Source organism: Rhinolophus hipposideros (assembly GCF_964194185.1).
Source record: "Rhinolophus hipposideros genome assembly, chromosome: 14".
Classification (NCBI taxonomy): Eukaryota; Metazoa; Chordata; class Mammalia; order Chiroptera; family Rhinolophidae; genus Rhinolophus; species Rhinolophus hipposideros.
In genome coordinates, this window is record NC_138060.1 from 39844909 (window position 1) to 39858494 (window position 13586).

Genomic DNA, 13586 nt, shown 5'->3' on the forward strand with positions numbered 1-13586 from the left:
TGGAGTCAGCCAGACATGGTGTCAGGGTCCAACTCCATCACTAGCCAGCATGTAATGTTAGACAAGTCATTCAACTTTTTGGACCCTCTGTTTCCTCACGTGTAAAATGGGACTAAAAATTCTCTCTCAGACCTGTGGAGTGGATTAAGCGAGATAACCTATAGACAAATATCTGGCATGGAAGCAGTCTTGAGACACTCAATTAAAGAGTACGCTTTGTCTTTCCTGTCTTTTTCAAATGCAAAAGTCAGCATTTGGGGTTACTGAATAGACATACAAACATCCAGGCTTTCATACTGTGGCTCACTCTTTCTGTTGTTTTAACATCAGAGCCTGCATTTGTTTATTCTATACATAAAACTTACATTAAAGAAATGCATCAGCTATTAGCCCTTTAGTACATCACAATATTTAAAATTCATAACTCTTTGGAATGACATAAATATACCTCTTGACAACTGTTGGTTTTGATTTGCTCACATAATGTTGCAGTCTCTTAGCTTATCAACCATTTCAGACCAGAAATGGCAAAAGGACATGTGTTCTTATTCTAAGTGTATGTGGATAAATGTGGTAAACTGAGGCACACATTTCCTTTAGGGGCTTAGTCTCTGCCTAAGTACTGGGCAATATTTCAATGCCTTGGCCTTTAAATTTCTACAAATTCCACATTCACCCACCACCTTCTTTAAAATGAATCTTGAATTGTTGCTATAGTGGAGAAACCATGTTTTCAAAAGTCCCTTAGATACGACTACACGGGCATACCATTCTCTGGGCTACTGTGGTAAATCTAGGCCAATATACGGCTTTGAGTAGTGACAAATTCCACTGTTGCTTTCTTTTTTTATTTCCCTATGAAGTTTAAAATAAACAATTAACCTATTTCCACCACACTGTTTGGTATTGATTTAATTTAGCATGTGTTATTCATCTGCATGCCTCACAACGGTTGCTTAATTGTCTAAATCTTCCCGTGTAGAGTGCTGCCTATGGAATCTCTTTCCACAGAACACTCTTAGCAGAGTGTGGCTTACTATTTCCATAACATCTGTCTTTTCTACTAAAGAGCAGATTAACAATTATGCTTCTTTTAAAGGTGTGTGTGTGTGTGTGTGTGTGTATGTGTGTGCGTGCGTGTGTGTCTCTGTGTGGGTTTAGGGGAGTTTGGAGCAAGATATTCGCTTCTTGTACGTTTCTCTTTCTAGGACAATAGTTTGCAGTCCTGTCACCAGGTCAGAGATTTTGCTTGTACCCATAATGCAGCTGGCAGGATTGCCCTTTTCTGTTGCCTGAGTATGCCACAGAATGCCACATGATTTCCATTAAACACGATTGTCCTCAAAGGAGACAACACATGCAACCCCCTCTCCTCCTACTATCACTCCCCAAGTCTCACACGCACACACACATGCACACATGCACACAAAGCTTCTTTCAATTGTGTTAAGCAGTAAAGCAGAAGGATTTTTTAAATTAGTGTTTTGTTTTGGCAATGGTTGCTGATGTGTTCATGTAATACAGTTTTAATCAAATCCCCAAAGCTGAAGACCTTTCAGCGTATCTTAGGCTGCACTGTGCAGGGCTTATTCCACTTGAAGTGGCCACCAGGGAGGTACAATTAGCTGTTCCCATGGAGAAGTTTGTTATAGTAATAAATAATAAGTAGCATAGGTAGCGATGGAATCAATTAAAGATATTTTTGACCATCTAATGGTTTATGGGAATGCTGAATAATTGAGAACAACAAGTTTTTGGCTATGTTTTCTATCTGCATGTCTCCTTGTAACTAAACATTGGCCATGCACACAGGACAGTGTCTGAGGTCACTACTTTTTCTGTCTTAAAGCCACATTGTCAAGGGTACTATATGAAACAGAGTTGCAGCCCTTACATAACTAAGCTGATTTTGAGAGGGTTAAAACTCTGCTGTAAATATTTGCCGCAGGCGGAAATCTAACATATGAAGCAGGAGAACAAATTGTGTTATCAGTTTCAAAAACAATCTGTTTCACCATTCATTTATTTATTTTTTTTAACCCATGTAAAACAGAACAATAGGAGTTGACTGGCTGAGAGGGCTTTGTGCTTTGTCTCCAGGTTCCAACAGCTCTGATGTTAAAATGGAAATTTTGGCAAGTGGGACGTTGGTAAAGTGCTCTAAATGCTTTTGGCATCTTGACAGGGGCGAAAAAAATCAAAATGGTCAAGCTACCTTGGTTTTAAATTGGTAAGTGTACGTTCACAAGTCACTTTATAAATAAAATCTCAGGAGACAGGGTGGATGGGTTTATTGTGTGTATTCAGGGATGAATTGATATGCCATACATCACCTAAAGCAGGTCAGTGATCCATGAACTTAGCATGATTTACATGAAAAGATGAAAGATGTAATGGTTTCTTCAAAGTTATTGGATAAGTGACACATGGTCTCAATGCCAGTGTGGGTATCAATGGGGATTCGTCACACTAAAATTTGGGCTAAATAAAGCTTGAATTACAATTTTCATCACTTGATTATGAAAAGTAGTTCTATCTGATTCTCTATTTTACAAATATTATTATAATTGTAAAAACCCACTCTGTGGATTGATTTACCTTAATGCAGAATGATTCCACTCTTTTTTGAGGGTCTCTCTGAAGTCAATGTAAGCAATGCATTACACAAGAGCAATAGAAACTACATCTAGGAGGCTGCTGGAGCAAAAACTTTTTTATATCTCAAGTAAAATGTGTTTAACATAATTTTACTTTAGCAGGATGGGAAACTACAGACTGTGGGCAAAATCTGGCCCATTGTTTTTTTGTAAATAAAGTTTTATTGAAACACAATGACATGCATTCATTTACCTATTGTCTATGTCTGCTTTCATGGTATAATGGCAGAATTGAGTAGTTGCAACAGAGACTGTATGTACGAACTCCCAAAGCTGAAAATATTTATTATCTGGCCCTTTCCAGAAATATTTGTCAACCCCTGATTTATAGGATTCCATAACATAATGGTTTTAAGATTTACCTACTATGATTACCATGTTCCTTTGAGAAAATAACTTTTTTTTATCTCATTCTTCCCATCCTTGTTTGTCAGACCTGAAAATTAGAATGCAAGGAATCTGAGGATAATCAGAGGATCAAATAGGACAGTAAAATGATTCCTAGTGCTTTTCTGACCATAGTTGTTTCATCAAGAATCTCAGCAGTTATTGAGCAGAGTGACATGGCCATTTGCCTCAACTTCGTAGCTGGGTCACAGGTGACAGGGCACTTGGAAGTTTATCAGGATGGTGAGGAAATATAAAGGGTAAGAGTGGAAGTAAAAGTAGGAGTGAAACTGAAGAGTAAAAAAAGTAGATTGGATCTCAAATTCAGAGAGTGAAAAAATATACAGGAACAAAGCAAAAGACTCTAAAGGAATTGTTTGAACGTGTAAGAGTGCCTGGAATTCCTTTTCATTCATGATGGCTGCTAGATGGTCATCCTCTAAAAGGTGGACAATTTCTGCATTTCCTTAGTAACTCTAGTGTATAGAAAAATGCAGTCTGGTCCCTTTCTCCTTTGCCACATACAAAATGAGCTGCAGTGAGCTGATAAAAAAATGCTAAGAGTACAAGTACAAAAAGGTGGTCTTTTTTGTTCTGAGCCAGGAAATCACTCAACTCCAACCCACCCAGTTTGAACAGTTTTACTCTACTACTGTTTCCTTTGAATGTTTGGGCCCCAAGTGAAGAATGGCATATAGTCTAGAACTGTCTCATTTGACACTTTCTACATTTTTTTCTAACAAGGTAGGAATTAGTAAATGTGACCTGGCGTTAAGATTCCTCCACTCACAAGAGAAGGACAGTTTTACTGGTACTGTTTTTTTAAAGTTACTTGGAAAATAGAGGGGAAAAAAAGAATCAAGTTAAGAGAAAGTGTTGACTGGCTTGATGCTTACTTTCTTAAGATGCAAAGGCTAAAGAAAACTGATCTTTGTGCTCCAGCTACTTTGTCTTTCCTGTGGCCCTGAAGGGTCACCATCTCTCCTTCCCTTTACCCCTGCATTCTCTCCCCATTTTGCCCAAATGATTCTATCTTCTTCTTTCTTCCTTAGCCTCAGGTCAGTTTTTCTGGACATGTCCTTTGACTTCCCAGAGAGGCAAGTCTGTCTTTCTGTTACTTGATGCCATTATACCTTGTGCTTCTTATTGCATTGCATTCCTTGTATTCTTACAATTATTCATTTATTTTCCTTCTCGACTGTAAGCTTTATGAGGGATTATTCACTGATGGTGTCATCATGACAATATAATGGTTACCCAACTTTGGATACTGGATCTTTAGTTTAAAGACCGAAGAATCTTAGGAGAAATGTAATAAATTTGTGTTCCTCTAGGCTGGGTAACCTTCATAGCCCTATGCCTATGATAGGGTTGGTGAAAGCTATAGAACTAACATTAATTGACCACCATCTTTGTGCAGCCATTGTACCTTGACTTCAAGCACATCATCTCATTTAACCATCTCAACAAGCCTAGTATAATTGGGGCTCTCATGATTGCACTCATGCAGAGAAAGTCCAGAGAGGCTGACTATCCCAGGGTCATGTTCCAGGAGAGGCCAAAATTTGAATGCAAACCTAACAATGTATACTGTCCAGCTTTTGTCACTTCTCCATGCTCCTTTCAGTAAATGGCTTTTCTTAGATGAGTGCCAGAGACAGTCAACAATTTTTCCTGTTCCTTCCCTCTTTTCTTTCTCCTCTTTCCCTCACTATCATTGTTATTTCTTTGTTTCTTTTCTACTGGCAAAAACTGAGACCTGTCAAAAGTATCTATAAGCTTTCTTTATCCTGACTGTGACACAGACGTGGTTGACCTTTGCTTTATTTGCTGGAAATAACATATTTACTTCTCATACTAGTTCCCAGTCAAGACCATGCATTTTCAACCACCTAAAATGCCTGCAAACTCATAATTAGGTGTTGTATAAACATTAGAGGGTTTTATTTTCCTTTTAGAAAAGGGTGTTAAGAAAGATTTGGGTGGGGATTTTGGCACATCCAATCTTTATGTTTTCAAATGACTTTTTTAAAAGCAACAACCCACATACTTTTCATACACAAATAAGAATTCAGCTCTCCAAAGTCATCATCACTGCCCAATGTTCTATAAAATTAGTAGAAGATTAGATAAAATTATTAATCAAATAAATCGCAAATGGGATAAGTAAAACAGGTATTTGCTCAAAGTTGTTTTGCCTTTGTTGTTATCCAAAGAACTCAGACATATACCTGTCAAGGAATTCTTTTGAGGCCTTTCCATAAATCGATATTTAATCTCCAAAATTAGAGCCTGAAGAAGTAAAATTTGTTGTTGAGTTTCAAGATAAATTTGAAGTTGAAATTATCTTTCAATATGACATTTAATTTTTGAGAACTGTGATGCCTAATAATTTATATCCACTTTTCTTCTGCTGATATAATGCAAATGAACTTCCTTTAAGAATGAGGCATGGATTTTTGTGCTGCAGGATGCTGAGTTTTGATCTACTAATATGTTTCCATATTCTTTCAGTCCCTTTTATGTTTGTCAGCAGGTTGGTAGAAACTGAATAACTGTCTAATTTTGAACAGTCACGTGGTCAACTGAGAGCTCTGTACTCCTGGTTCACTCTGTAGCCTGTTTCTCTGCCTTCATCTTTCCTTCTCCACTGCCAGTCCCATGCCTGCCTCCTCAGCTTTGTCTTTTGTGGTCCCCCATTCACATTATCTTCTAGTAACGCAAACAGAGGAGAATTGCTCAAACAAATTGTTCTATTTTATGTCTTTTCACATTCTGTTCCCTTTTTACCAAAATCCATCCTCTCTCTTCTTAGTTATTCTTTAAAATCATGCCTTATTTCTCTGTATGAAGCCTACCTCAATGCCTTACTTCAGATAAAGTTAATTACTCCTTCCTCTAAACTACTTCAGCATCTTATTCATGTTTCTTGTGTTGCACGGATCACACTGTCCAGTAATTATTTGTTAAATGTCTATCCAAAGGGCAAGTGCCATGGCCTGCCTTAATCCTTAGTACTTAATTTAGGAGCTGGCATATACCTTCTTTGGTAGGTCTTCCTACCCCTGATATATGTTGAACTGAACTGATGAATAGATAAAAGCAAAATTATCTGGTTCCTGGAGATCAAACACAAAACGTGGACCTTCCAACCTGCCAGGATATTTTAAAATTTCAGTGTAGTTTGTCATTAGGTCCAGCAGAGTTGCTTTTGTTAGCTCCTGTAAAGTTGACTATTGGGCTAAGATTATTGAAGGTGCTGATTAGGAGATAGAGTGACGTTTAATTTTGTAAATGGCTGAATTTCACTGAGATTCATCAAGTTTTTTGAGCCATAGTCCAAATTTACTTATATTAAAAACCTGATATAATCTAGTATCTGCAAAACCAACAAATACACACAAGTCCCTCCTACTGAGTCACTTGAATGCAAAATCAACTGTAATTCAAGAAACCAAAAACACTAAGGGGTGAGCTTCGTCAGACTGGATCAACTTGTTCTACCTGTTACGGACAAAGAAAGGACTGATGAGGTCCCAAGGTACAGGAAGTTGTACCTGGGGTTATGAGAAGCATTCTGTGTCTCCCCCTGCTGGTTGGTTAAATAATTAAATGGAACAACCCCCAAAAGTCTGAAGAACCATGACCTCATAGCTTTGTATCATTGGGTCAACTGGCCTCTGTAAAGTTTTAATATGGAAGGCTGATCAAAAGAGTTCAAGTCGGGATATTTGATCTCATCTCAAGCTTTCTAACTCTACTTAATTAGCGTTCTGCATTTCTTAACAATTCTAACTTCACATCCCATTGAAATAAACCATTAAGAAACCCACTTCTTGCATATTTTAATTCTGAACTATAACTACATTTTGATTAGATTAAAATTGTTTTACAAAGCTTGTGTTTGAAAATAATCTTGAGTTTTACCACAAGGGATAGCATTTCCTCTAGTCTTCAAAGGATTTTTTTAGTCCACCAGTAAATCTGGAAATAAGAAAACTAATCTTATAAACAGCAACACTAGATAAAGCAAATCCACAGAAAACATGGGCAAAAATATTGACCCCAAATATGTTTCTATTATTCTATTACTTTTATTTAGTGATTATAACTCTGACAGACTCAAATTCCAAAAGTATTTGAAAAGGTTTTTTATCATGACTACTTATGTGAGTATTCATGACTAGAGGTGAGACAAGCCAAAAGTCCACAAAGAAGATATTGTATGATAAATAATTTACAAACAACAAAAAAATGCTCTTATTCAATGGTGACAGCTAAAAAATCCAAACCTTGCCATTATCAGCTAAAAAGCAAATACTATACAACAAAAAGTGAGGGGAAAATGAGAAGGAAAAAAACAAAAATGAGTAGAATTTAGATAAGATTAGATATGAGAACCAACAATGAAGCACCAAGAAGTCAATGCAACAGTGAGCAAAAAAAAAAAAAAAAAAAAAGTAACTTCAGAAAAAAGGAGTGAAAAGAAACCATGGTGAAGAAAAGTTTGATTAAAAATAATAGAAACAGTTTTATTTACTTATTCATAAATATTTATTGAGTGCAATATTACTCAAGGTCTGTTAACTTCTTAAACAATTTTAAAATAGCTATAGCCTAATGTAAGGATTTATTTATTGTTTCTGTCACAGTCCAGTGCTGTTCATTCTGGGACAGGACTCATGTTCCTTCTACCTTAAGATGCTACTATCTACAGCAAATGGCCTCCAAGTTTTCTAAACAGGAAGAAAGAGGAGTATCACACATGAAAGCTTTTACAGACCAAATCTGGAGATGGTTTATAAGAATTCTGCCAGCATTGCACTGACCATAAATCAGTCACATGACTCCAATCTAATTGCCAGGAGGCTCTGGAAAATGTCCTCTTACTTTCTGAAGAAAAAGGAAAACATGGATATTGATTAGCTACAATATTCTATGTGTGAGGGTCTAGAGATTCATCAGTGGGTGGTAGGTTGAAGGAACAGACAAAAATCCTGCCTTTATGGGCAGGAAATTAACAGTAAATGAAATATGTAAGTTTAATGCATGGTATATTAAGGGATGGTAAGTGCTAAGTAGAAAACTAAAGCACCCAGGTAAGGAGGGTAGGAAGTGTAGCAGAATTCAGTTACCATTTAAATAAGGCAGTCAAGGAAGGCTTCACTGAGAGGAGAACTTTGAGAAAAAATCTGAAGGAGGTAAGGGAGTTAGTGAATATCTAGGGGAAGAAATTGTCAGGCATAAGATATTGCAAGTTCAAAGAGCCCTGAGGCAGGAGTGTGGCTGGCACTCCTTCCACAGTTAGAAGAACTGTAAGGAAGCCAATGTGGCTGGAGTAGAGTGAGCTGCTGCTGCTGCTGCTGCTGGTGGTGGTGTTGGTGGTGGTGGTGGTGGTGGTGGTGGTGAATTAATAGAAGATGAAGTCAGTGAGATATTGGGGAAGGCAGACTTCATAGCCTTTTTAGGCCATTGTAAGGACTTCAACTTTTTCTATGAGTGAGACTAGAAGCATTTTAGAAGAGTGACATACACAGGCCTACTTTTTTAATGGTCTCCTTCTAGTTGCTTGATTGAGAATAGGAATGTAGGGGACAAGCTTGGACACAGGTAGACTCATTAGACAGTTGCAATAATCAGGTAAGACTGGCAGCAGTAAAAGTGATAGAAAGTGATTGGATTTTACGTATATTTTAAAAGGAGAGTTTACGTATATATTTAAAAGGAGAGTGCTGATATGGTGGAGAGAAGGAGAGAATAAAGTATGACTCTAAGATGTTGTGCCTTAACAAACAAGAATGTAGGAGTCATATATTTTTAAAGATGAGTGGTGGTCTGATCAGGATCTAAATTTTTGATATGTTAAATTTGACATGTCTATTAGGTATTCAAGTGGAAATTTGAGAAGGACCTGGGATATAATGAGTCTAAATTTCAGTGGAAAGGTCTGGCTGAAGATAGAAATTGGCTAGTTATCAGGTCCTGGTTAGTTGAGATCCCTAAAACAATGAGAGAGGAGCGCCAAAGGCTGGACTTTGTGGCACTCCAACATTCCAAAGTTGGATAGATGAGTAAGACTTACCAAAGGAGATGGAGAATAAGTATCTAGTGAGTTAGAAGGAAAACCAGGTGGTAGGAAAGGGAAGGAAATGATTCAAGATGAGAGAGAACAAATATAACAAATGTTGCTGACAGGTCACGTAAAGATTGAGATGTGACCATTGGCTTTAGAACACGGAGGTCATTTATGTCCTTGACAAGAGCTGTGTTTCCATTAGTGAGAATTAAACCTGGCTAGAGGAGTACAAAGAGAATGTGAGGAGAGATATTGGGGTTAATGAGTACGCATACTTGTTTTGCTGTATAAAGGAGGAGAGAAACAAGGTGTTGGCTGGAAATGGGTTAAGAAATGGTTTTATATTTTACTGTGTTTCCCCAAAAATAAGACCAGGACTTATATTAATTTTTGCTCCAAAAGACTCATTAGGGCGTATGTTCAGGGATGTCATCCTGAAAAATGATGCTAGGGCTTATTTTCTGGTTAAGACTTATTTTTGGGGAAACATGGTAGATATTTACATGGTGATAAGACAGGAGTTGTTGCTATAGGAGAGAGATTGGGAAATTTCTAGAACAATTTTCTTGAGTAGACGAAGATCAGATCAAGTGCACAGTGGAAGGGATGGGCCTTTCCTGGCAGAGGGGATGCTCATCAGTAGCAGGGAAGAAGTCAGAGTTACATGACCCAGATGCAGGTAGGTTGTGGGTGTGGGTGTGAGAACTTGTGGAGCATCTCATTTAATTGCCTCTATTTCCTCAATAGAATGAGAGTGAGAACAAAGAAGGAACTGTTAGTTATTTGAGGAGCATGTGAAAAATACAAAACAGTGACCTAGGATAGCAGAAGAGTAAATGGACTGGGGAAATGTAGTATGATTGTCCAGCCGCATTAAGGGCTCTCTTGTGGAGAGTGAGCAGGAATTTAAAGTGAGGCAAGTCAGCAGTCCTGTGTTTATTTCCAGCTTCATTTAGTTTCACGGGTACAGGTGAGGATAAGAGGAGAGTTGGATTTGACTAGAGTTGCATTTTTAAGTGAGTAGGCAAAAGAGAGAGAGAGAGAGAAAGGGAGAGAGAGAGAGAGAGAAAGAGAGAGAACAAAGGAGGAAATGAGGGCCTATGCAAAGAATTGATTCTAATGATTTGCTACAGAGTTTACCTGGATAAGAAGTGAAGTCAGGGTATAAAGAATTAAGAGGCACTTTTGAAGGTAAGATCAATGGATTGTAGATGCCCGTGTTAAGCTGGAATATTAGAGGGTGTAAATAGGAAAGATTGAGGATGATGAACAGAAAAGGCTGAATTAAAAAGAAGTTACAAATTTTGATAACTAGTGTCTAAGTCACGCACGACTGTGAGAGGGGACCACTGAAATAGTGTGAAGAGTTCAAGGAAATTAGAAAATAGGGTTTGGGAATTATCATCTGCACAGATATTGAAATTACTAAGAATTACGGTAGGAGTAGTTTTGTACTAAATGACACTGTGTCAGGAACTAAAATCTTTAAGAAATATATTGGAAGGGGATGTCCTGTTAGCACACAGTTGCTCAGAGAAGGAAAGTGTTCTGTAGTGTAATCTGATGACAAGGGATTCAAAGCTGGAGAGTGCTGGGAGGTGGTAAAAGCATGAAAGAGGCCTCCTGGCTCACAATAAGTCTGGTGGTATATAGGGGTGGAAAAGAAAAGGATGCAGGGGAAATGATGCCCCAAGAGAGAAAATGTATACCCTGTATAACCTTTTGTGATTAACATTTTTTACTAAGCATAATGCCTTTTAAGGCCATCCAGGTTGTTGTATGTGTCAATCATCCATTCATTTTATTACTGACTAGTATTCCATTTTATGGATGTGCCAGAATTTATCCAAACATTTGCTCATCTAAGGACATTTGAGTTGTGTTGTGGACTGAATGTTTATGTCTTCCTCAAATTTATACATTGAAGCCCTAATCCCAGTGTGATGTATTTGGTGGTGGCATCTTTGGTTTAGAAGAAGTCATGTGTGTGATTAGCCCGAGTTGACTACGACAAGTTGTTTTCAGTATTTTGCTATTACCAATAAAGTTGCTATGGACATTTTTGTGTACAGGATTGCAACAATCTTCTTAAAGTTAGATTTGTTCTACTCTCCCTTGAAATCATAGTTTTAGTGTTCTAGTTGTGTTGTTTTGTCTAACTCAAAATCGACAAATCCTTAATTATTAAAATTGTCAAAAAAAAGTATCCACAGAAACAATATGGACACACAGCCTATAAAATGAAATATAACAATATGGATGGCCCTTGCATACACAATGCTGAGTGAATGAAGCGTCACAGAAGTTTGATATCATTTATATAAAGTACTAACTAGCAAAGTTAATTGATGTGGTCAGAAGTCTAGATAGTAATTAGTCTAGAAGAGAGGTCACCACTGGCTTGTGGGGTGCTGCTAATGTTTTGTTATTTGATCTGACTGATGGTTTCATTGGTCTGTCAGTGAAAATTCATAGAGCTGCACACTTGGGAGAAGTACACTTTTCTGAATGTATAAATGCTCCACTAAAGTCCAAAATGAACTTTAGCATGTGATTCAAGGGTTTCCTTAATATGTTCCTTTGTTTTCTTGTTCATAGTAGGCTGGAAAGGCTGGGATCTATGATTCCATTTACAGTTGCAATCATCAATAACATTTTATTTTCTAATGCTCCCTGAGAGAAAAGGGGAGAGAAGTGTTTCGAGCTTGGTGGCTTGAACAAACTCTCTCTAATTTACTTATAGTGCTAGCATTGATTTCATCTGTAATTCTTTTTTTCCTGTAATCGATCTCACTGTCAAAACCCAACTTGAGAACAATAGAATGGGTAAGTGGAATTTTTATTTATTAAAAGGGCAACATCTCAGAAATGAAATTACAATTTAGTTGGGATAAATTGTCTTATAACTTCATTTTTTTACATTAAAGCTATAATTGAGGGGCATTATATGCTGTTTATCACTGCAATAAAAATGTAGTCAGAATGAACTTCTCGAGGCTGTTAAACTGCCTCTTATTTGAATTGAAACTATACTCACAGCCCATTATCTTGGGCTATATTTTTTGGTATAAGGGAATTGCTATCAAAGTGTACTTAATCTGAAAGAAATTGGATTATAATTGGAGTCTTTGTGAAAGGGGAGTGAAAATTATTTGGTATTGTCATAAGGTAACAATGACTGTTGGCATATTAAAAGAATGTATCAGTGGCATTGAAGGGCATATTAGTTATCATCATTTGATGTCAAATTATGCTCTGCATTTTTGCTCCTAATAAATCTGTGTAGTGAAACAAAGAAAACATTTATCAGTTCATCTGATCTGATAGGCCTGGTTTTTCAAAGGGCATTGAAGAATTCATCATATTCTGTTACCCAACCATAGATATCATGTGGTTCTTCTTCACAAGGAGTGTTAGAATCTGAGAGTAAGAATTTCTGTATTTGGAATACAGTAGGTGTTTCGTAAGTGTCCATTAAATTAAATCAAGTCACCAACAGATCTGAGTAAAGTGAAACAGAATGTTCCTTCCAATAGATTATTTCAAAGGTAGCAAAATAATGGCTGTAGCATGATTTTTATCATTTTTATATTATAATATGCCAGCCTAATTATTGCCAGGCACTCCTGTCAAGATGAAAAAACAAAAACAAAAAAAACACTGTCACATAATCTAGGTCAGAGGCTGGCTACTTTCTATGTAAAGGGCCACGTAAAAAACATTTTAGCTTTGTAGACAATACAGTTGTCACAACTACCCAACTCTGCCACTGTAGCATGAAATCATCTATGGATGTAGCTGTGTTCTAATAAAACTGTAAAAACAGACAGCTGGCTGGATTTGGCCTGTGGGCCATAGTTTGCAGACCCCAATCTATGATGATTGCCTGGTAACTTTGTGATTGTAAACAGGAAAACAAACCCATGCACTGAAGTCTCATGTCTGTATACGGTCATAAGCTGGCATCCAGATGCAAAATATGGCTTACTATGTTATAATGAAATTTATCATATCATATTATTATTACATTATAAGGTAATTGTAATGTAACTATTTTCATTACGGTATGCTAATAAAACTGATTGCTATCATTAGAAATAAATAGCACTTCATTCTTTTCTCTTTGGAGACATTGAAATACAAGCATCTCTTCCTCTTAAGTAGAAATATAAAAAGCAAGTCAGTACGATTTCTAACCAGAAGGAATTTAAAAGTTCATTTTCAAACTTGCATGGCTCTAGCTGTGAGCGTTCCCCAACTTGCCCTGGCTTTCCCAAAGTCTAAATAAGGCAAACCCAGAGTGGGTTTGTCTCTCTCCTGACTTATGAAAAGTCCATTCTATCACTGAAACAGCTGTTACAATAAGATCGTGCCTATTTCTGAAGCATTGGAGAAATCTAGAGATAATGAGGGGACTTCTTCCACCAGGGAGAGACACTGGAGGTCTCATCGCTGACCCACGGGCT